Raw genomic sequence first — 23,865 nt, forward strand, 5'->3', positions numbered from 1 at the left:
AAACACAAAGAGTACCAGGTGTCAAACGCCAAGACAAAGAGGTGTCAAAATCCAAGAGCACCAGGTCTTAAACACCAAGACCAACAAGTCTTAAATAGGAAAATCAGCAGTTCTCAGAAACCAAGTATACCAGATTCTAGGACCAAGTGTGCCAGGACTAAAATACCAAGTGTACCAGCTCACAAATATGAAGAGTGGCAACTCCGAAACACCAAACTTTCAAGTTCCCAAACAAAAAGTGTACCACGTCTCAAACGCCAAGTATACCAGATCCAAACCACAAAATGTGCCATCTCCCTAACAACAAGTGTACACATTCCCAGAAAGCAAATCTGTCAGCTCACAAACACCAAGAATACTAGGTCTCAAACGCCAAGAGCACCAGGTCTCAAACACCAAGATCACCAGGTCTCAAACACCAAGAGCACCAGGTGTCAAACACCAAGAACACCAGGTCTCAAACACGATTGGCAAGAGATCTCAAACACCAAGAGCACCAGGTCTCACACACCAAGTATACCAGTTCTAAAACACCAAGTGTCCCAGGTCTCAAAAACCAAGACGACCAGGTCTCAAACATCAAGATCACCAGCTCTCAAACACCAAGATCACCTGGTCTAAAACACGAAGTGCACCAGGACTCAAACACCAAAAGCAGCAGGTCTCAAACACCAAGAGCACCAGGTCTTAAATACCAAAATCACCAGTTCTCAAAAACCAAGTAAACCAGCTCCTAGCTCCAAGTGTGCCAGGTCTAAAATACCAAGTGTACCAGCTCACAAATATGAAGACAGCTCCGAAACACCAAACTTTCAAGTTCCCAAACAAAAAGTGTACCACGTCTCAAACGCCAAGTATACCAGATCAAAACCACCCAATGTGCCATCTCCCTATCAACAAGTGTACACATTCCCAGAAAGCAAATCTGCCAGCTCACAAACACCAAGAGTACCAGGTCTCAAACGCCAAGAGCACCAAGTCTCAAACACCATTGGCACCAGATCTCAAAAACCAAGAGCACCAGTACTCAAACACCAAGTGTACCATATCTCAAACACCAAGATCACCAGGTCTCATACAACAAGTGTACCAGGTCTCAAACACAAATTCAACCAGGTCTCAAACACCAAGAGCACCAGGAATCAAACAACAAGAGCACATGGTCTGAAACACCAAGACAACAAGGTCTCAAACACCGGGATCACCATGTCTCAAACACCAAGAGCAGCAGGTCCCAAACACCAAGAGCACCATGAATCAAACACCAAGAGCACGTGGTCTTATACACCAACAGCACCAGCTCTCAAACACCCAGAGCACCAGGTTTCCAACTCCAATTGCACCTGATCTGAAACTTCAAGAACAGCAGGTCGCCAACGCCAAGCCCACGAGGTCTCAAACACCAAGAGCACCAGGTCTCAAACACCACAATCACCAGGTCTCAAACAGCAACAGCATCGGGTCTCAAACACCAAAATCACCAGGTCTCAAACACCAAGATCACCAGGTCTCAAACACCAAGATCACCAGATCTCAAAAACCAAGAGCAGCAGGTCTCAAACACAAAGAGCACCAGGTCTCAAACGCCAAGACAACCAGGTGTCAAAATCCAAGAGCACCAGGTCTGAAACACCAAGACCACCAGGTCTTAAATACCAAAATCACCAGTTCTCAAAAACCAAGTATACCAGATTCTAGCACCAAGTGTGCCAGGTCTAAAATACCAAGTGTACCAGCTCACAAATATGAAGAGTGGCAACTCCGAAATACCAAACTTTCAAGTTCCCAAACAAAAAGTGTACCACGTCTCAAACGCCAAGTATATCAGATCCAAACCACCAAATGTGCCATCTCCCTAACAACAAGTGTGCACATTCCCAGAAAGCAAATCTGCCAGCTCACAAACACCAAGATTACCAGGTCTCAAACGCAAGGAGCACCAGGTCTCAAACACCAAGATCACCAGGTCTCAAACACCAAGAGCACCAGGTGTCAAACACCAAGAACACCAGGTCTCAAACACGATTGGCAAGAGATCTCAAACACCTAGAGCACCAGGTCTCACACACCAAGTATACCAGTTCTCAAACACCAAGATCACCAGCTCTCAAACACCAAGATCACCAGGTCTAAAACACGAAGTGCACCAGGACTCAAACACCAAAAGCAGCAGGTCTCAAACACCAAGAGCACCAGGTCTCAAACACCAAGAGCACCAGGTGTCAAACACCAAGAACACCAGGTCTCAAACACGATTGGCAAGAGATCTCAAACACCTAGAGCACCAGGTCTCACACACCAAGTATACCAGTTCTCAAACACCAGGTGTACCAGGTCTCAAACACCAAGACGACCAGGTCTCAAACACCAAGATCACCAGCTCTCAAACACCAAGATCACCAGGTCTAAAACACGAAGTGCACCAGGACTCAAACACCAAAAGCAGCAGGTCTCAAACACCAAGAGCACCAGGTCTCAAACACCAAGACCACCAGGTCTCAAACACCAAGTATACCAGGTCTCAAACACCAAGACCACCAGGTCTTAAACACCAAGATAACCAGGTCTCAAAAACCAAAATCACCATGTCTCAAACACCAACAGCATTAGGTCAAAATACCAAAATCACCGGGTCTCAAACACCAGGAGCATCAGGTCTAAAACACCAAGACAATCAGGTGTCAAAATCCAAGATCACCAGATCTGAAACACCAAGACCACCAGGTCATAAATACCAAAATCACCAGTTCTCAAAAACCAAGTAAACCAGCTCCTAGCTCCAAGTGTGCCAGGTCTAAAATACCAAGTGTACCAGCTCACAAATATGAAGAGTGGCAGCTCCGAAACACCGAACTTTCAAGTTCCCAAACAAAAAGTGTACCACGTCTCAAACGCCAAGTATACCAGATCCAAACCACCCAATGTGCCATATCCCTATCAACAAGTGTACACATTCCCAGAAAGCAAATCTGCCAGCTCACAAACACCAAGAATACCAGGTCTCAAACGCCAAGAGCACCAAGTCTCAAACACCCAGAGCACCAGGTTTCAAAAACCAAGAGCACCAAGTCTCAAACACCATTAGCACCAGATCTCAAAAACCAAGAGCACCAGGACTCAAACACCAAGTGTACTTTATCACAAACAGCAAGATCACCAGGTCTCATACACCAAGTGTACCAGGTCTCAAACACAAAGACAACCAGGTCTCAAACACCAAGAGCACCAGGTATCAAACAACAAGAGCACATGGTCTGAAACTCCAAGTGTACCAGGTCTCAAACACCAAGAGCACCAGGTCTCAAACACCAACACAACAAGGTCTCAAACACCAGGATCACCATGTCTCAAACACCAAGAGCAGCAGGTCTCAAACACCAAGAGCACCAGGAATCAAACACCAAGAGCACGTGGTCTTATACATCAAGAGCACCAGTTCTCAAACACCAAGATCACCAGGTGTCAAACACCAACAGCACCAGCTCTCAAACACCCAGAGCACAAGGTCTGCAACTCCAATTGCACCTGATCTGAAACTCCAAGAACAGCAGGTCGGCAACGCCAAGCCCACGAGGTCTCAAACACCAAGAGCACCAGGTCTCAAACACCAAAATCACCAGGTCTCAACCAGCAACAGCATCGGGTCTCAAACACCAAAATCACCAGGTCTCAAACAGCAAGTGCACAAGGTCTAAAACACCAATAGCACCAGATCTCAAACACTAAGTATACCAGATCTCAAACACCAAGATCACCAGGTCTCAAACCCCAAGATCACCGGGTCACAAACACCAAGAGCAGCAGGTCTCAAACACAAAGAGCACCAGGTCTCAAACGCCAAGACAACCAGGTGTCAAAATCCAAGAGCACCAGGTCTGAAACAGCAAGACCACCAGGTCTTAAATAGCAAAATCACCAGTTCTCAAAAACAAAGTATACCAGCTTCTAGCACCAAGTGTGCTAGGTCTAAAATACCAAGTGTACCAGCTCAGAAATATGAAGAGTGGCAGCTCCGAAACACCAAACTTTCAAGTTCCCAAACAAAAAGTGTACCACGTCTCAAAGGCCAAGTGTTCCAGATCCAAACCACCAAATGTGCCAACTCCCTAACAACAAGTGTACACATTCCCAGAAAGCAAATCTGCCAGCTCACAAACACCAAGAGTACCAGGTCTCAAACGCCAAGAGCACCAGGTCTCAAACACCAAGATCACCCTGGTCTCAAACACCAAGAGCACCAGGTCTCAAACACCAAGAGCACCAGGTCTCAAACACGATTGGCACCAGATCTCAAACACCAAGAGCACCAGATCTCAAACACCATTGGCACCAGATCTCAAAAACCAAGAGCACCAGGTCTCAAACACCAAATGTACCAGGTCTCAAACACCATGATCACCAGGTCTCAAACACCAAGTGTACCAGGTCTCAAACACCAAAACATCCAGGTCTCAAACACCAAGAGCACCAGGAATCAAACAACAAGAGCACATGGTCTTAAACACCAAGTGTACCAGGTCTCAAACACCACGAGCACAAGGTCTCAAACACCAAGACAACAAGGCCTCAAACACGAGGATCACCAGGTCTCAAACACCAAATGTACTAGGTCTCAAACACCAAGATCACCAGGGCTCAAACACCGAGTGTACCAGGTCTCAAACACCAAGACAACCAGGTCTCAAACACCAAGAGCACCAGGAATCAAACAACAAGAGCACATGGTCTTAAACACCAAAATCACCAGGTCTCAAACGCCAAGTATACCAGATCCAAACCACCAAATGTGCCATCTCCCTCACAAAAAGTGTACACATTCCCAGAAAGCAAATCTGCCAGCTCACAAACACCAAGAGTACCAGGTCTCAAACAGCAAGATCACCTTGTCTCAAACAGCAAAAGCACCAGGTCTCAAACACCAAGGGCATCAGGTCTCAAACACCTATTGCATCAGGTCTCAAGCACCAAGAGCACCAGGTCTCAAACACCAAGAGCGCCAGGTCTCAAACACCAAGTGTACCAGGTCACAAACACGAAGACTACCAGGTCTGAAACACCAAGAGCACCAGCTCTCAAATACTACGAGCACGAGGTCTCAAACAGCAAAAGCACCAGATCTTAAACACCAACTTCAGCAGGTCTCAAACATTAAATTCATCAGGTATCAAACACCAAGTGTAACAGCTCCGAGCATCAATTGTGCCAGCTCTGAAATAGCAAGTGTACCAGCTCACAAATATGAAGAGTGGCAGCTCCAAAACACCAAATTTTCAAGTTCCCAAACAATAAGTGTACCAGTTCATAAACGCCAAGTATACCAGATCCAAATCACCAAATGCGCCATTTCCCTAACACCAAGAGTACACATTCCCAAAAATCAAATCTGCCAGCTCCCAAATACCACGAGTACCAGGTCTCACACACCAAGATCACCAGGTCTCAAACACCAAGAGCACCAGGTCTCAAAAACCAAGAGCACCAGGTCTCAAACAAAAAGTGTACCAGTTCTCAAACACCTAGTGTACCAGGTTTCAAACACCAAGATCACCAGGTCTCAAACACCAAGTGTACCAGGTCTCAAACACCAAGACAACCAGGTCTCAAACACCAAGAGCACCAGGAATCAAACAACAAGATCACATGGTCTTAAACACCAAGTGTACCAGGTCTCAAACACCAGGATCACCAGGTCTCAAACACCAGGATCACCAGGTCTCAAACACGAAGAGCAGCAGGTCTCAAACACCAAGAGCACCAGGAATCAAACACCAAGAGCACGTGGTCTTATACACCAAGAGCACCAGTTCTCAAACACCAACAGCACCAGCGCTCAAACACCCAGAACGCCGGGTCTCAAACACCAAGACCACCGGGTCTCAAACACCAAAATCAACAGGTCTCAAACAGCAAGTGCACAAGGTCTAAAAAACCAATAGCACCAGATCTCAAACACTAAGTATACCAGGTCTCAAACATCAAGATCACCAGGTCTCAAACACCAAGATCACCAGGTCTCAAACACCAATAGCACCAGATCTGAAACACTAAGTATACCAGGTCTCAAACACCAAGATCACCAGGTCTCAAACACCAAGATCACCAGGTCTCAAACACCAAGAGCAGCAGGTCTCAAACACAAAGAGCACCAGGTCTCAAACGCCAAGAAAAACAGGTGTCTAAATCCAAGAGCACCAGGTCTGAAATACCAAGACCACCAGGTCTTAAATACCAAAATCACCAGTTCTCAAAAACCAAGTACACCAGATCCTAGCACCAAGTGTGCCAGGTCTAAAATCCCAAGTGTACCAGCTCACAAATATGAAGAGTGGCAGCTCCGAAACACCAAACTTTCAAGTTCCCAAACAAAAAGAGTACCACGTCTCAAACGCCAAGTATACCAGATCCAAACCACCAAATGTGCCATCTCCCTAACAACAAGTGTACACATTCCCAGAAAGCAATTCTGCCAGCTCGCAAACAGCAAGAATACCAGGTCTCAAACGCCAAGAGCACCAGGCCTCAAACACCAAGATCACCAGGTCTAAAAAACCAATGGCACCAAATCTCAAAAACCAAGAGCATCAGGTCTCAAACACCAAGTGTACCAGGTCTCAAACACCAAGATCACCAGTTCTCATACACCAAGTGTACCAGGTCTCAAACACCAGGACAACAAGGTCTCAAAGACCAAGAGCACCAGGAATCAAACAACAAGAGCACATGGTCTAAACACCAAGTGTAACAGGGCTCAAACACCAAGAGCACCAGGTCTCAAACACCAAGAGCAGCAGGTCTCAAACACCAAGAGCACCAGGAGTCAAACACCAAGAGCACGTGGTCTTATACACCAAGAGCACCAGTTTTCAAACACCAAGAGCACCAGGTGTCAAACACCAACAGCACCAGATCTTAAACACCCAGCGCACCAGGTCTCAAACACCAATAGCACCAGATCTCAAACTCCAGGACCACCAGGTCGCAAACGCCAAGCCCACAGGTCTCAAACACCAAAATCACCAGGTCTCAAACAGCAAGTTCACAAGGGCTAAAGCACTAATAGCACCAGATCTCAAACACTAAGTATACCAGGTCTCAAACACCAAGATCACCAGGTCTCAAACACCAAGATCACCAGGTCTCAAACACCAAGAGCAGCAGGTTTCAAACACAAAGAGCTCCAGGTCTCAAACGCCAAGACAAACAGGTGCAAAATCCAAGAGCACCAGGTCCGAAACACCAAGACCACCAGGTCTTAAATACCAAAATCACCAGTTCTCAAAAACCAAGTATACCAGCTTCTAGCACCAAGTGAGCCAGGTCTAAAATAACAAGTGTACCAGCTCACAAATAGAATAGTGGCAGCTCCGAAACACCAAACTTTCAAGTTCCCAAACAAAATGTGTACCACGTCTCAAACGCCAAGTATACAAGATCCAAACCACCAAATGTGCCATCTCCCTAACAACAAGTGTACACATTCCCAGAAAGCAAATCTGCCAGCTCACAAACACCAAGAGTACCAGGTCTCAAACGCCAAGAGCACCAGGTCTCAAACACCAAGATCACCCAGGTCTCAAACACCAAGAGCGCCAGGTCTCAAACACCAAGAATACCTGGTCACAAACACGATTGGCAACAGATCTCAAACACCAAGAGCACCAGGTCTCAAACACCATTGGCACCAGATCTGAAAAACCAAGAGCACCAGTTCTCAAACACCAAATGTTCCTGGTCTCAAACACCAAGACAACCAGGTCTCAAACACCAAGAGCACCAGGAATCAAACAACAAGAGCACATGGTCTTAAACACCAAGTGTACGAGGTCTCAAACACCAAGAGCACCAGCTCTCAAACACCAAGACAACAGGGTCTCAAACACCAGGATCACCATGTCTCAAACACGAAGAGCAGCAGATCTTCAACACCAAGAGCACCAGGAATCAAACAACAAGAGCCCGTTGTCTTATTCACCAAGAGCACCAGTTCTCAAACAAAAGAGCACCAGGTGTCAAACACCAACAGCACCAGCTCTCAAACACCCAGAGCACCAGGTATCAAACACCAATAGCCCCAGATCTCAAACACCAAGACCACCAGGTTGCAAACGCCAAGCCCACAGGTCTCAAACACCAAAATCACCAGGTCTCAAACAGCAAGTTCACAAGGGCTAAAGCACTAATAGCACCAGATCTCAAACACTAAGTATACCAGGTCTCAAACACCAAGATCACCAGGTCTCAAACACCAAGATCACCAGGTCTCAAACACCAAGAGCAGCAGGTTTCAAACACAAAGAGCTCCAGGTCTCAAACGCCAAGACAAACAGGTGCAAAATCCAAGAGCACCAGGTCCGAAACACCAAGACCACCAGGTCTTAAATACCAAAATCACCAGTTCTCAAAAACCAAGTATACCAGCTTCTAGCACCAAGTGAGCCAGGTCTAAAATAACAAGTGTACCAGCTCACAAATAGAATAGTGGCAACTCCGAAACACCAAACTTTCAAGTTCCCAAACAAAATGTGTACCACGTCTCAAACGCCAAGTATACCAGATCCAAACCACCAAATGTGCCATCTCCCTAACAACAAGTGTACACATTCCCAGAAAGCAAATCTGCCAGCTCACAAACACCAAGAGTACCAGGTCTCAAACGCCAAGAGCACCAGGTCTCAAACACCAAGATCACCCAGGTCTCAAACACCAAGAGCACCAGGTCTCAAACACCAAGAATACCTGGTCACAAACACGATTGGCAACAGATCTCAAACACCAAGAGCACCAGGTCTCAAACACCATTGGCACCAGATCTGAAAAACCAAGAGCACCAGTTCTCAAACACCAAATGTTCCTGGTCTCAAACACCAAGACAACCAGGTCTCAAACACCAAGAGCACCAGGAATCAAACAACAAGAGCACATGGTCTTAAACACCAAGTGTACGAGGTCTCAAACACCAAGAGCACCAGCTTTCAAACACCAAGACAACAGGGTCTCAAACACCAGGATCACCATGTCTCAAAGACGAAGAGCAGCAGATCTTAAACACCAAGAGCACCAGGAATCAAACAACAAGAGCCCGTTGCCTTATTCACCAAGAGCACCAGTTCTCAAACAAAAGAGCACCAGGTGTCAAACACCAACAGCACCAGCTCTCAAACACCCAGAGCACCAGGTATCAAACACCAATAGCCCCAGATCTCAAACACCAAGACCACCAGGTTGCAAACGCCAAGCCCATCAGGTCGCAAACATCAAGACCACCAGGTCTCAAATACCAAAATCACCAGGTCGCAAACAGCCACAGCATCGGGTCTCAAACACCAATATCGCCACGTCTCAAACAGCAAGTGCACCAGGTCTAAAACACCAATAGCACCAGATCTCAAACGCTAAGTATACCACGTCGCAAACACCAAGATCACCAGGTCTCAAAAACCAAGATCACCAGGTCTCAAACACCAAGAGCAGCAGGTCTCAAACACAAAGAGCACCAGGTCTCAAACACCAAGACAAACAGGTGTCAAAATCCAAGAGCGCCAGGTCTGAAACACCAAGACCACCAGGTCTTAAATACCAAAATCACCAGTTCTCAAAAACCAAGTATACCAGCTTCTAGCACCAAATGTTCCAGGTCTAAAATACCAAGTGTACCAGCTCACAAATATGAAGAGTGGCAGCTCCGAAACACCAAACATTCAAGTTCCCAAACAAAAAGTGTACCACGTCTCAAACGCCAAGTATACCAGATCCAAACCACCACATGTGCCATCTCCCTAACAACAAGTGTACACATTCCCAGAAAGCAAATCTGCCAGCTCACAAACACCAAGAGTACCAGGTCTCAAACGCCAAGAGAACCAGGTCTCAAACACCAAGATCACCAGGTCTCAAACACCATGATCACCAGGTGTCAAAACCAAGATCACCAGGTCTCAAACACCATGATCACCAGGTGTCAAAACCAAAAGCACCAGATCTCAAACAACAAGACCACCAGGTCTCAAAAACGAAGACCATCAGTTCTCAAACACCAAGAACACCTGGTCTCAAACACGAAGAGCACCAGGTCTCAAACACCAAAATCACCAGGCTTCAAACACCAAGTGCACCAGGTCTCAAAGACCATTGACACCAAATCTCAAACACGAAGAGCACCAGGTCACAAATACCAAGTGCACCAGGTCTCAAACACCAAGAGAAACAGGTCTCAATCAGCAAGAGCACCAGGTCCCAAACACCAAGAGCACCAGGAATCAAACACCAAGAGCACCAGGTCTCAAACACCAAGACAACCAGGTCTCAAACACCAGGAGTACCAGGTTTCAAAGACCAAGAGCACCAGCTCTCAAGCACCAAGAGCAGCAGGTCACAAACACCAAGAGGTCCAGGTCACAAACACCAAGCGCACCAGGTTTCAAAGAGCAAGAGCACCATGGCTCAAACACCAAGAGCACCAGCTCTCAAACATTCAGAGCACCAGGTCCCATATGCCAATAGCACCAGGTCTCAAACACCAAGTGTACCAGCTCTCAAACACCAAGACCACCAGGTCTCAAACACCAAAATCACCAGGTCTCAAACACCAGCAGCATCATGTCTCAAACACCAAAATCACCAGGTCTCAAACACCAAAATCACCAGGTCTCAAACACCAAGAGCACCAAGTGTCAAACACCAAAATCACCAGGCTTCAAAAGCCAAGTACACCAGGTCTCAAACACCATTGGCACCAGATCTCAAACACCAAGAGCATAAGGTCTCAAATACCAAGTGTACCGGATCTCAAACACGATGTGTACCAGGTCTCAAACACCAGGATCACCAGGTCTCAAAAAACAATATCACCAGGTCTCAAACACCAAGAGCAGCAATCCCAAAAACCAGGACAACCAGGTCTCAAATACCAATTGTACCTGGTCTCAAACACCAAGTCCACCAGGTCGCAAACACCAAGAACAACAGGTCTCAAACACCAAAATCACCAGGTCTCAAACACCAGCAGCATCATGTCTCAAACACCAAAATCACCAGGTCTCAAACACCAAAATCACCAGGTCTCAAACACCAGGAGCACCAGGTCTAAAACACCAATAGCACCAGATCTCAAACACCAAGTGTACCAGGTCTCAAACACCAAGACCACCAGGTCTCAAAGTCCAAGAGCACCAGGTCTCTAACACCAGGAGCACCAAGTCTCAAACACCTAGTGTACCAGGTATCAAACACGAAGTTTACCAGGTCTCAAACACCAAGACCATCAAATCTGAAACATCAAGAGCACCAGCTCCCCAACACCAAGATTACCCTGTCTAAAATGCAAAGTGCACCAGGTCTCAAACACCAAGAGCTGCAGCTCTCAAACAACAAGAGCACCAGGTCTCAAACACCAAGACAACCCAGTCTCAAAACACAAGAGTAAAAGGTCTCAAACAGCAAGAGCAGCAGGTCTCAAGCACCAAGAGCACCAGCTCTCAAACACGAAGACAACTAGTGCTCAAACATCATGATCACCAGGTGTCAAAACCAAAAGCACCAGATCTCAAACAACAAGACCACCAGTATCAAAAACGAAGACCACCAGTTCTCAAATACCAAGAACACCTGGTCTCAAACTCCAAGAGCACCAGGTGTCAAACACCAAAATCACCAGGCTTCAAAAACCAAGAACACCAGGTCTCAAACACCATTGGCACCAGATCTCAAACACCAAGAGCACAAGGTCTCAAATACCAAGTGTGCCAGATCTCAAACACGATGTGTACCAGGTCTCAAACACCAGGATCACCAAGTCTCAAAAACCAAGAGCACCAGGTCTCAAACACCAAGAGCAGCAATCCCAAACACCAGGACAACCAGGTCTCAAATACCAATTGTACCTGGTCTCAAACACCAAGACCACCAGGTCGCAAACACCAAGAACACCAGGTCTCAAACACCAAAATCACCAGGTCTCAAACACCAGCAGCATCATGTCTCAAACACCAAAATCACCAGATCTCAAACACCAAGAGCACAAGGTCTCAAATACCAAGTGTACCAGATCTCAAACACGATGTGTACCAGGTCTCAAACACCAGGATCACCAGGTCTCAAAAACCAAGATCACCAGGTCTCAAACACCAAGAGCAGCAATCCCAAACACCAGGATAACCAGGTCTCAAATACCAATTGTACCTGGTCTCAACCACCAAGATCACCAGGTCTCAAAAAACAAGATCACCAGGTCTCAAACACCAAGAGCAGCAATCTCAAACAACAGGACAACCAGGTCACAAATTCCAATTGCACCAGGTCTCAAACACCACGTGCACCAGTTCTCAAACTCCAAGAGCACCAGCTCTCAAACGCCAAGTGCACCAGGTCTCAAACACCAAGAGAGCCAGGTCTCAAATACCAAGACAACGAGCTCTCAAACACCAGGAGCAGCAGGTCTCAAACACCAAGAGCACCAGGTCTCAAAAACAAAGATCACTAGGTCTCAAACACCAAGAGCAGCAATCTCAAACACTATGACAACGAGGTCTCAAATAACAAATGTACCAGGTCTCAAACACCAAGAGCACCTGCTCTCAAACACCTAGTGTACCAGTTCTCAAATATCAAGAACACCAGGTCTCAAACACCAAGACCACCAGTTCTCAAACACCAGTAACACCAGGTCTCAAACACCAAGAGCACTAGGTCTCAAACACCAACATCAGCAGGCCTCAAACACCAAGTGCAACAGGTCTAAAACACCGTTGGCCCCAGATCTCAAACACCAAGAGAACCAGTCTCAAATAGGAAGTGTACCATGTCTCAAACACCAATTGTACCAGGTCTCAAACACCAAGAGCACCAGGTCTCAAACACCAAGAGCACCAGCTCTCAAACACCAAGTGTACCAGGTCTCAAACACCAAGTATACCAGGTCTCAAACACCAAGATCACCAGGTCTCAAAAACCAAGAGCACCAGGTCTCAGACAACAAGTATACCAGTTCTCAAACACCAAGTGCACCAGGTCTCAAACACCAGGACAATCAGGTCTCAAACACCATGAGCACCTGGAATCAAACAACAAGAGCATATGGTCTTAAACACCAAGTGTACCAGGTCTCAAACACCACGAGCAACAGGTCTCAATCACCAAGAGCACCAGGTCTCAAACACCATTGGCACCAGATCTCAAACATCAAGAGCACCAGGTCTCATACAACAAGTGTACCAGTTCTCAAACACCAAGTGTAACAGGTCTCAAAAACCAAGATCACCAGGTATCAACACCAAGAGCTGCAATCTCAAAACCAGGGCAACCAGGTCTCAAATACCAATTGTACCAGGTCTCAAACACAGAGTTTATCAGGTCTCAAACACCAAGAACACCAGGTCTCAAACACCAAGATCACCAGGTCTCAAACACCAAGGGCAGCAGGTCTCAAACACCATGACAACCATGTCTCAAACACTAACTGTACGAGGAGTCAAACACGAAGAGCACCAGGTCTCAAACACCAAGAGCACCAGCTCTCAAACACCAAGAGAACCAGCTGTCAAGCACCAAGTGTACCAGGTTTGAAACACCAAGAGCACATGGTCTCAAAAACCAAGACAACCAGGTCTCAAACACAAAGAGCACTAGGTGTCAAACATCAAGAGCACCAGGTCTCAAACACCAAGAGCACCATGTCCAAAACACCAAGATCACCAGGTCTCAAACACCAAGAGCACCAGATCTGAAACACCAGGATCACCAGGTCTCAAAGAAAAAGAGCACCAGTTCTTAATCACGAAGAGCAGCAGCTCTCAAGCATGAAAATCACAAAGTCTGAAACACCAAGTGTACCAGCTCCCAGAACCAACTGTGCCAGGTCTAAAATACCAAGTGTACCAGCTCACAAATATGAAGAGTGGCCGCTCCGAAACACCACATTTTCAAGTTCCCAAATTAAAAGTGTACCAGGTCTGAAACGCCAAGTATACCAGATCCAAACCACCAAATGTGCCATCTGCATAACACCAAGTGTACACATTCTCAGGAAGCAAATCCGCCAGCTCTCAAACACCAAGTGTACCAGGTTTGAAACACCAAGAGCACCAGGTCTCAAAAACTAAGACAACCAGGTCACAAACACAAAGAACACTAGGTGTCAAACATCAAGAGCAACAGGTCTCAAACACCAAGAGCACCAGATCTCAAACACCAAGATCTCCAGGTCTCAAACACCAGGAGCACCAGTTGTTAAACACGAAGAGCAGCAGGTCTCAAACACGAAAATCACAAAGTCTCAAACAGCAAGTGTACCAGCTCTCAGCACCAAGTGTGCCAGGTTTAAAATACCAAGTGTACCAGCTCACAAATATGAACAGTGGTAGCTCCGAAACACCAAATTTTCAAGTACCCAAACAAAAAGTGTACTGGGTCTGAAACGCCAAGTATACCAGATCCAAACCACCAAATGTGCCATCCACGTAACACCAAGTGTACACATTCTCAGGAAGCAAATCTGCCTGCTACCAAAAACCAAGAGAACCAGGTCTCAAACACCAAGAGCACCAGGTCTCAAACACCAAATTCACCGGGTCTCAAACACCAAGTGTTCCAGGTCTCAAACACCAAGTGTACCAGGTCTCAAACACCAAGAACAACATGTCTCAAACACCAAGATCACTCGGTCTCAAACACCAAGAAAACCAGGTCTCAAACACAAGGAGCAAAGGACTCAAACACCAAGTGCACCAGGTTACAAAGACCAAGAGCAACAGGTCTCAAGCACCAAGAGCTGCAGGTCACAAACACCAAGAGCACCTGGTCTCAAACACCAAGAGCACGAGGTCTTAAACAACAATAGCACCAGATCTCAAAAGCAAGACCACCAAGTCTCAAACACCAAGACCACCAGTTCTCAAACAGCAAGATAACCAGTTCACAAACACCAAAATCACCAGGTGTCAAACACCAAAAGCACCAGGTCTCAAACACCAAGTGTACCAGGTCTCAAACACCAAGAACAACATGTCTCAAACACCAAGATCACTCGGTCTCAAACACCAAGAAAACCAGGTCTCAAACACAAGGAGCAAAGGACTCAAACACCAAGTGCACCAGGTTACAAAGACCAAGAGCAACAGGTCTCAAGCACCAAGAGCTGCAGGTCACAAACACCAAGAGCACCTGGTCTCAAACACCAAGAGCACGAGGTCTTAAACAACAATAGCACCAGATCTCAAAAGCAAGACCACCAAGTCTCAAACACCAAGACCACCAGTTCTCAAACAGCAAGATAACCAGTTCACAAACACCAAAATCACCAGGTGTCAAACACCAAGAGCCCCAGGTCTCAAACTGCAAAATCACTCGGTCTCAAGCACCAAGTACTCCAGGTCTCAAAAACCAAGACATCCTGGTCTGAAACACCAAGAGCACCAGGTCTCAAACACCAATAGCACCAGATCTCAAGCACCAAGTTTACCAGGTCTCAAACACCAAGACCACCAGGTCCCAAACACCAAGAGCACAAGGTATCTAACACCAAGAGCACCAGGTCTCAAACACCAAGTGTACCAGGTCTCAAACACCAAGTGTACCAGGTCTCAAACACCAAGACTACCAGGTCTGAAACTCCAAGAGCACCAGCACTCAAATACCAAGAGCACGAGGTCTCGAACACCAAAAGCACCAGTTCCTAAACACCAACTTCAGCAGGTCTCAAGCACTAAAATCATCAGGTATCAAACCCCAAGTTTACCAGATCCCAGCTTCATGTGTGCCAGGTCTAAAATAGCAAGTGTACCAGCTCACAAATATAAAGAGCGGCAGCTCCGAAACACCAAATTTTCAAGTTCCCAAACAATAAGTGTACCAGTTCATAAACGCCAAGTATACCAGATCCAAATCACCAAAATGTGCCATTTCCCTAACACCAAGAGTACACATTCTCAAAAATCAAATCTGCCAGCTCCCAAACACCAAGAGTACCAGGTCTCAAACACCAAGAGCACCAGGTCTCAAAAACCATTGGCACCAGATCTCAAAAACCAAGAGCACCAGGTCTCAAACAACAAGTATACCAGTTTTGAAACACCAAGTGTACCAGGTCTCAAACACCAAGACAATCAGGTCTCAAACACCATGAGCACCTGGAATCAAACAACAAGAGCTCATGGTCTTAAACACCAAGTTTACCAGGTCTCAAACACCACGAGCACCAGGTCTCAAACACCATTGGCACCAGATCTCAAACTCCAAGAGCACCAGGTCTCATACAACAAGTGTACCAGTTCTCAAACGTCAAGTGTAACAGGTCTCAAACACCAAGATCACCAGGTCTCAAACACCAAGGGCAGCAGGTCTCAAACACCATGACAACCATGTCTCAAACACTAAGTGTACGAGGAGTCAAACACGAAGAGCACCAGGTCTCAAACACCCTGAGCACCAGCTCTCAAACACCAAGAGAACCAGCTCTCAAACACGAAGTGTACCAGGTCTGATACACAAAGAGCACCAGTTCTCAAAAACCAAGATCACCAGGTCTCAAACACCAAGAGCAGCAATCTCAAACACTAGGACAACGAGTTCTCAAATACCAAATGTACCAGGTCTCAAACACCAAGAGCACCAGCTCTCAAACACCAAGTGTACCAGGTCTCAAACATCAAGAGCACCAGGTCTCAAACACGATTGGTACCAGATCTCAAACACCAAGAGCTCCAGGACTCACACATCAAGTATACCAGGTCTCAAACACCAAGTTTCCCAGGTCTGAAACACCAAGAATACCAGATCTAAAACACCAAGATCACCAGGTCTCAAAGACCAAGGGCATCAGGTCTCAAACACCAAGACAACCAGGTCTCAAACACGAAGTGTACCAGGAGTCAAACACCAAGAGCACCAGGTCTCAAACACCAAGAGCACCAGCTCTCGAACACCAAGTGTACCAGGTCTCAAACACCAAGAGCACCTGGTCATAAAAACCAAGAAAACCAGGTCTCAAACAACAGGAGCACGAGGTTTCAAACACCAAGCGCACCACGTTTCAAAGACCAAGAGCAACAGGTCTCAAGCACCAAGAGCTGCAGGTCACAAACACCAAGACTACCAGGTCTGAAACACCACGAGCACCAGCTCTCAAACAACAAGAGCACGAGGTCTCAAACACCAAAAAGCACCAGTTCTTAAACACCAAATTCAGCAGGTCTCAAACAACAAAATCATCAGTTATCAAACACCAAGTGTACCAGCTCCCAGCATCAAGTGTGCCAGGTCTAAAATAGCAAGTGTACCAGCTCACAAATATGAAGAGTGTCAGCTCCGAAACACCAAATTTTCAAGTTCCCAAACAATAAGTGTACCAGGTCATAAAGTCCAAGTATACCAGATCCAAATCACCAAATGTGCCATTTCCCTAACACCAAGAGTACACATTCCCAGAAAGCAAATTTGCCAGCTCCCAAACACCAAGAGTACCAGGTCTCAAACGCCAAGAGCACCAGGTCTCAAACACCAAGATCAAAAGGTCTCAAACACCAAGAGCACCAGATCTCAAATACCAAGAGCACCAGGTCTCAAACCCCATTGGCACCAGGTCTCTAAAACCAAGATCACCAGGTCTCAAACATCAAGAGCAGCAATCTCAAACACTAGGACAACGAGTTCTCAAATACCAAATGTACCAGGTCTCAAACACCAAGAGCACCAGCTCTCAAACACCTAGAATACGAGATCTCAAACACCATGATCACCAGGTCTCAAACACCAAGGGCATCAGGTCTCAAACACCAAGACAACCAGGTCTCAAGCACGAAGTATACCAGGAGTCGAACACCAAGTGTACCAGGTCTCAAACACCAAGAGCACCTGGTCATAAAAACCAAGAAAACCAGGTCCCAAACACCAGGAGCACGAGGTTTCAAACACCAAGCGCACCACGTTTCAAAGACCAAGAGCAACAGGTCTCAAGCACCAAGAGCTGCAGGTCACAAACACCAAGAGCTGCAGGTCACAAACACCAGGAGCACCTGGTCACAAACACCAAGACTACCAGGTCTGAAACACCAAGAACACCAGCTCTCAAACACCAAGAGCACGAGGTCTCAAACACCAAAAAGCACCAGTTCTGAAACACCAAATTCAGCATGTCTCAAACAACAAAATCATCAGTTATCAAACAGCAAGTGTACCAGCTCCCAGCATCAAGTGTGCCAGGTCTAAAATAGCAAGTGTACCAGCTCACAAATATGAAGAGTGGCAGCTCCGAAACACCAAATTTTCAAGTTTCCAAACAATAGGTGTACCAAGTCATAAACGCCAAGTATATCAGATCCAAATCACCAAAATGTGCCATTTCCCTAACAACAAGAGTACACATTCCCAGAAAGCAAATTTGCCAGCTCCCAAACACCAAGAGTACCAAGTCTCAAACGCCAAGAGCACCAGGTCTCAAACACCAAGATCACAAGGTCTCAAACACCAAGAGCACCAGATCTCAAATACCAAGAGCACCAGGTCTCAAACACCATTGGCACCAGATCACAAAAACCAAGAGCATCAGCTCTCAAACAACAATTGTATCATGTCTCAAACACCAAGAGTACCAGGACTCAAACACCAGTATCACCAGGTCTCAACCACCAAGTGTATCAGGTGGCAAACACCAAGACAACCAGGTCTCAAACACCAAGACAACAAGGTCTCAAACACTAGGACCACCTAGTCTCAAACACCAAGAGCAGCAGGTCTCAAACACCAAGAGCACCAGGAATCAAACACCAAGTGCACGTGATCTTATACACCAAGAGCACCAGTTCTCAAACACCAAGAGCACCAGGGGTCAAACACCAACAGCACCAGCTCTCAAACACCCAGAGCACCAGGGCTCAAACACCAAGATCACCAGGTCTCAAACACCAAGAGCACCTGGTCTCAAAGACCAAGAGCACCAGGACTCAAACACCGAGAGCAGCAGCTCTCAAATACCAAGAGCACCAGGTCTCAAAAACCAAGATCACGAGGTCTCAAACACCAAGAGCAGCAATCTCAAACACTAGGACAACGAGTTCTCAAATACCAAATGTACCAGGTCTCAAACACCAAGAGCACCAGCTCTCAAACACCAAGTGTACCAGGTCTCAAACATCAAGAACACCAGGTCTCAAACACCAATATCACCAGGTCTCAAAGACCAAGGGCAGCAGGTCTCAAACACCAAGAGCACCAGCTCTCAAACACCAATTGTACCAGGTCTGAAACACCAAGAGCACCTGGTCTCAAGATCCAAGACAACCAGTTCTCAAACACGAAGAGCACTAGGTGTCAAACATCAAGAGCACCAGGTCTCCAACAGCAAGATCACCAGGTCTCAAACACCAAGAGCAGCAGGTCTCAAACAAAAAGAGCACCAGGTCTCAAACGCCAAGACATACAAGTGTCAAAAACCAAGAGCACCATGTCTTAAAGACCAAGACCACCAGGTCTTAAAAAGCAAAATTACCAGGTCTCAAACACCAAGTGTACCAGGTCTCAAAAACCAAGATCACCAGTTCTCAAATACCAAGCGCAACAATCTCAAACACCAGGACAACCAGCTCTCAAATACCAAGTTTACCAGGTCTCAAATACCAATTGTACCAGGTCTCAAACAGCAAGACATCCAGCTCTCTAACACGAGGAGCACCAGGTCTCAAAAACCAAGCATAGCAATGTCAAACACCAGGACAACCAGGACTCAAATACCAAGAGCACCAGGTCTCAAACACCAAGATCACCAGGTCTCAAACACCAAGACTACCAGGTCTCAAACACCAAGATCACCAGGGCTCAAACACGAAGATCACCAGGTCTCAAACACCAAGAGCAGCAGGTCTCAAACACAAAGAGCACCTGGTCTCAAACGCCAAGACAAACGGGTGTCAAAATCCAAGAACACCAGGTCTGAAACACCAAGACCACCAGGTCTTAAATACCAAAATCACCAGTTCTGAAAAACCAAGTATACCAGCTCCGAGCACCAAGTGTGCCAGGTCTAAAATACCAAGTGTACCAGCTCACAAATATGAAGAGTGGCAGCTACGAAGCACCAAACTTTCAAGTTCCCAAACAAATGTGTACCACGTCTCAAACGCCAAGTATACCAGATCCAAACCACCAAATGTGCCATCTCCATAACAACAAGTGTACACATTCCCAGAATGCAAATCTGCCAGCTCCCAAACACCAAGAGTACCAGGTCTCAAACGCCAAGAGCATCATGTCTCAAACACCAAGATCAAAAGGTCTCAAACACCAAGAGCTCCAGGTCACAAACACCAAGAGCACCAGGTCTCAAACACGATTGGTACCAGATCTCAAACACCAAGAGCTCCAGGACTCACACATCAAGTATACCAGGTCTCAAACACCAAGTTTCCCAGGTCTGAAACACCAAGAATACCAGATCTAAAACACCAAGATCACCAGGTCTCAAACACCAAGGGCATCAGGTCTCAAACACAAAGACAACAAGGTCTCAAACACGAAGTGTACCAGGAGTCAAACACCAAGAGCACCAGGTCTCAAACACCAAGTGTACCAGGTCTCAAACACCAAGAGCACCTGGTCATAAAAAACAAGAAAACCAGGTCTCAAACACCAGGAGCACGAGGTTTCAAACACCAAGCGCAACACGTTTCAAAGAACAAGAGCAACAGGCCTCAAGCACCAAGAGCTGCAGGCCACAAACACCCAGACTATCAGGTCTGAAACACCACGAGCACCAGCTCTCAAACAACAAGAGCACGAGGTCTCAAACACCAAAAAGCACCAGTTCTTAAACACCAAATTCAGCAGGTCTCAAACAACAAAATCATCAGTTATCAAACACCAAGTGTACCAGCTCCCAGCATCAAGTGTGCCAGGTCTAAAATAGCAAGTGTACCAGCTCACAAATATGAAGAGTGTCAGCTCCGAAACACCAAATTTTCAAGTTCCCAAACAGTAAGTGTACCAGGTCATAAAGGCCAAGTATACCAGATCCAAATCACCAAATGTGCCATTTCCCTAACACCAAGAGTACACATTCCCAGAAAGCAAATTTGCCAGCTCCCAAACACCAAGAGTACCAGGTCTCAAACGCCAAGAGCACCAGGTCTCAAACACCAAGATCAAAAGGTCTCAAACACCAAGTGCACCAGATCTCAAATACCAAGAGAACCAGGTTTCAAACCCCAATGGCACCAGGTCTCAAAAACCAAGATCACCAGGTCTCAAACACCAAGAGCAGCAATCTCAAACACTAGGACAACGAGTTCTCAAATACCAAATGTACCAGGTCTCAAACACCAAGAGCACCAGCTCTCAAACACCTAGAATACCAGATCTCAAACACCAAGATCACCAGGTCTCAAACACCAAGGGCATCAGGTCTCAAACACCAAGACAACCAGGTCTCAAGCACGAAGTATACCAGGAATCGAACACCAAGTGTACCAGGTCTCAAACACCAAGAGCACCTGGTCATAAAAAACAAGAAAACCAGGTCTCAAACACCAGGAGCACGAGGTTTCAAACACCAAGCGCACCACGTTTCAAAGACCAAGAGCAAAAGGTCTCAAGCACCAAGAGCTGCAGGTCACAAACACCAAGAGCTGCAGGTCACAAACACCAGGAGCACCTGGTCTTAAACACCAAGACTACCAGGTCTGACACACCAAGAGCACCAGCTCTCAAACACCAAGAGCACGAGGACTCAAACACCAAAAAGCACCAGTTCTTAAACACCAAATTCAGCAGGGCTCAAACAACAAAATCATCAGTTATCAAACACCAAGTGTACCAGCTCCCAGCATCAAGTGTGCCAGGTCTAAAATAGCAAGTGTACCAGCTCACAAATATGAAGAGTGGCAGCTCCGAAAAACCAAATTTTCAAGTTTCCAAACAATAAGTGTACCAGGTCATAAACGCCAAGTATATCAGATCCAAATCACCAATTGTGCCATCTCCCTAACAACAAGAGTACACATTCCCAGAAAGCAAATTTGCCAGCTCCCAAACACCAAGAGTACCAAGTCTCAAACGCCAAGAGCACCAGGTCTCAAACACCAAGATCACAAGGTCTCAAACACCAAGAGCACCAGATCTCAAATACCAAGAGCACCAGGTCTCAAACACCATTGGCACCAGATCGCAAAAACCAAGAGCACCAGCTCTCAAACAACAAGTGTACCATGTCTCAAACACCAAGGGTACCAGGTCTCAAACACCAGTATCACCAGGTCTCAACCACCAAGTGTATCAGGTGGCAAACACCAAGACAACCAGGTCTCAAACACCAAGACAACAAGGTCTCAAACACTAGGACCACCAGGTCTCAAACACCAAGAGCAGCAGGTCTCAAACACCAAGAGCACCAGGAATCAAACACCAAGTGCACGTGATCTTATACACCAACAGCACCAGCTCTCAAACACCCAGAGCACCAGGGCTCAAACACCAAGATCACCAGGTCTCAAACACCAAGAGCACCTGGTCTCAAAGACCAAGAACACCAGGACTCAAACACCAAGAGCAGCAGCTCTCAAATACCAAGAGCACCAGGTCTCAAAAACCAAGATCACCAGGTCTCAAACACCAAGAGCAGCAATCTCAAACACTAGGACAACGAGTTCTCAAATACCAAATGTACCAGGTCTCAAACACCAAGAGCACCAGCTCTCAAACACCTAGAATACCAGATCTCAAACACCAAGATCACCAGGTCTCAAACACCAAGGGCATCAGGTCTCAAACACCAAGACAACCAGGTCTCAAGCACGAAGTATACCAGGAATCGAACACCAAGTGTACCAGGTCTCAAACACCAAGAGCACCTGGTCATAAAAAACAAGAAAACCAGGTCTCAAACACCAGGTGCACGAGGTTTCAAACACCAAGCGCACCACGTTTCAAAGACCAAGAGCAAAAGGTCTCAAGCACCAAGAGCTGCAGGTCACAAACACCAAGAGCTGCAGGTCACAAACACCAGGAGCACCTGGTCTTAAACACCAAGACTACCAGGTCTGACACACCAAGAGCACCAGCTCTCAAACACCAAGAGCACGAGGACTCAAACACCAAAAAGCACCAGTTCTTAAACACCAAATTCAGCAGGTCTCAAACAACAAAATCATCAGTTATCAAACACCAAGTGTACCAGCTCCCAGCATCAAGTGTGCCAGGTCTAAAATAGCAAGTGTACCAGCTCACAAATATGAAGAGTGGCAGCTCCGAAAAACCAAATTTTCAAGTTTCCAAACAATAAGTGTACCAGGTCATAAACGCCAAGTATATCAGATCCAAATCACCAATTGTGCCATCTCCCTAACAACAAGAGTACACATTCCCAGAAAGCAAATTTGCCAGCTCCCAAACACCAAGAGTACCAAGTCTCAAACGCCAAGAGCACCAGGTCTCAAACACCAAGATCACAAGGTCTCAAACACCAAGAGCACCAGATCTCAAATACCAAGAGCACCAGGTCTCAAACACCATTGGCACCAGATCGCAAAAACCAAGAGCACCAGCTCTCAAACAACAAGTGTACCATGTCTCAAACACCAAGGGTACCAGGTCTCAAACACCAGTATCACCAGGTCTCAACCACCAAGTGTATCAGGTGGCAAACACCAAGACAACCAGGTCTCAAACACCAAGACAACAAGGTCTCAAACACTAGGACCACCAGGTCTCAAACACCAAGAGCAGCAGGTCTCAAACACCAAGAGCACCAGGAATCAAACACCAAGTGCACGTGATCTTATACACCAACAGCACCAGCTCTCAAACACCCAGAGCACCAGGGCTCAAACACCAAGATCACCAGGTCTCAAACACCAAGAGCACCTGGTCTCAAAGACCAAGAACACC

The sequence above is a fragment of the Carcharodon carcharias genome, chromosome 11, assembly GCF_017639515.1.
Source record: "Carcharodon carcharias isolate sCarCar2 chromosome 11, sCarCar2.pri, whole genome shotgun sequence".
NCBI lineage: Eukaryota > Metazoa > Chordata > Chondrichthyes > Lamniformes > Lamnidae > Carcharodon > Carcharodon carcharias.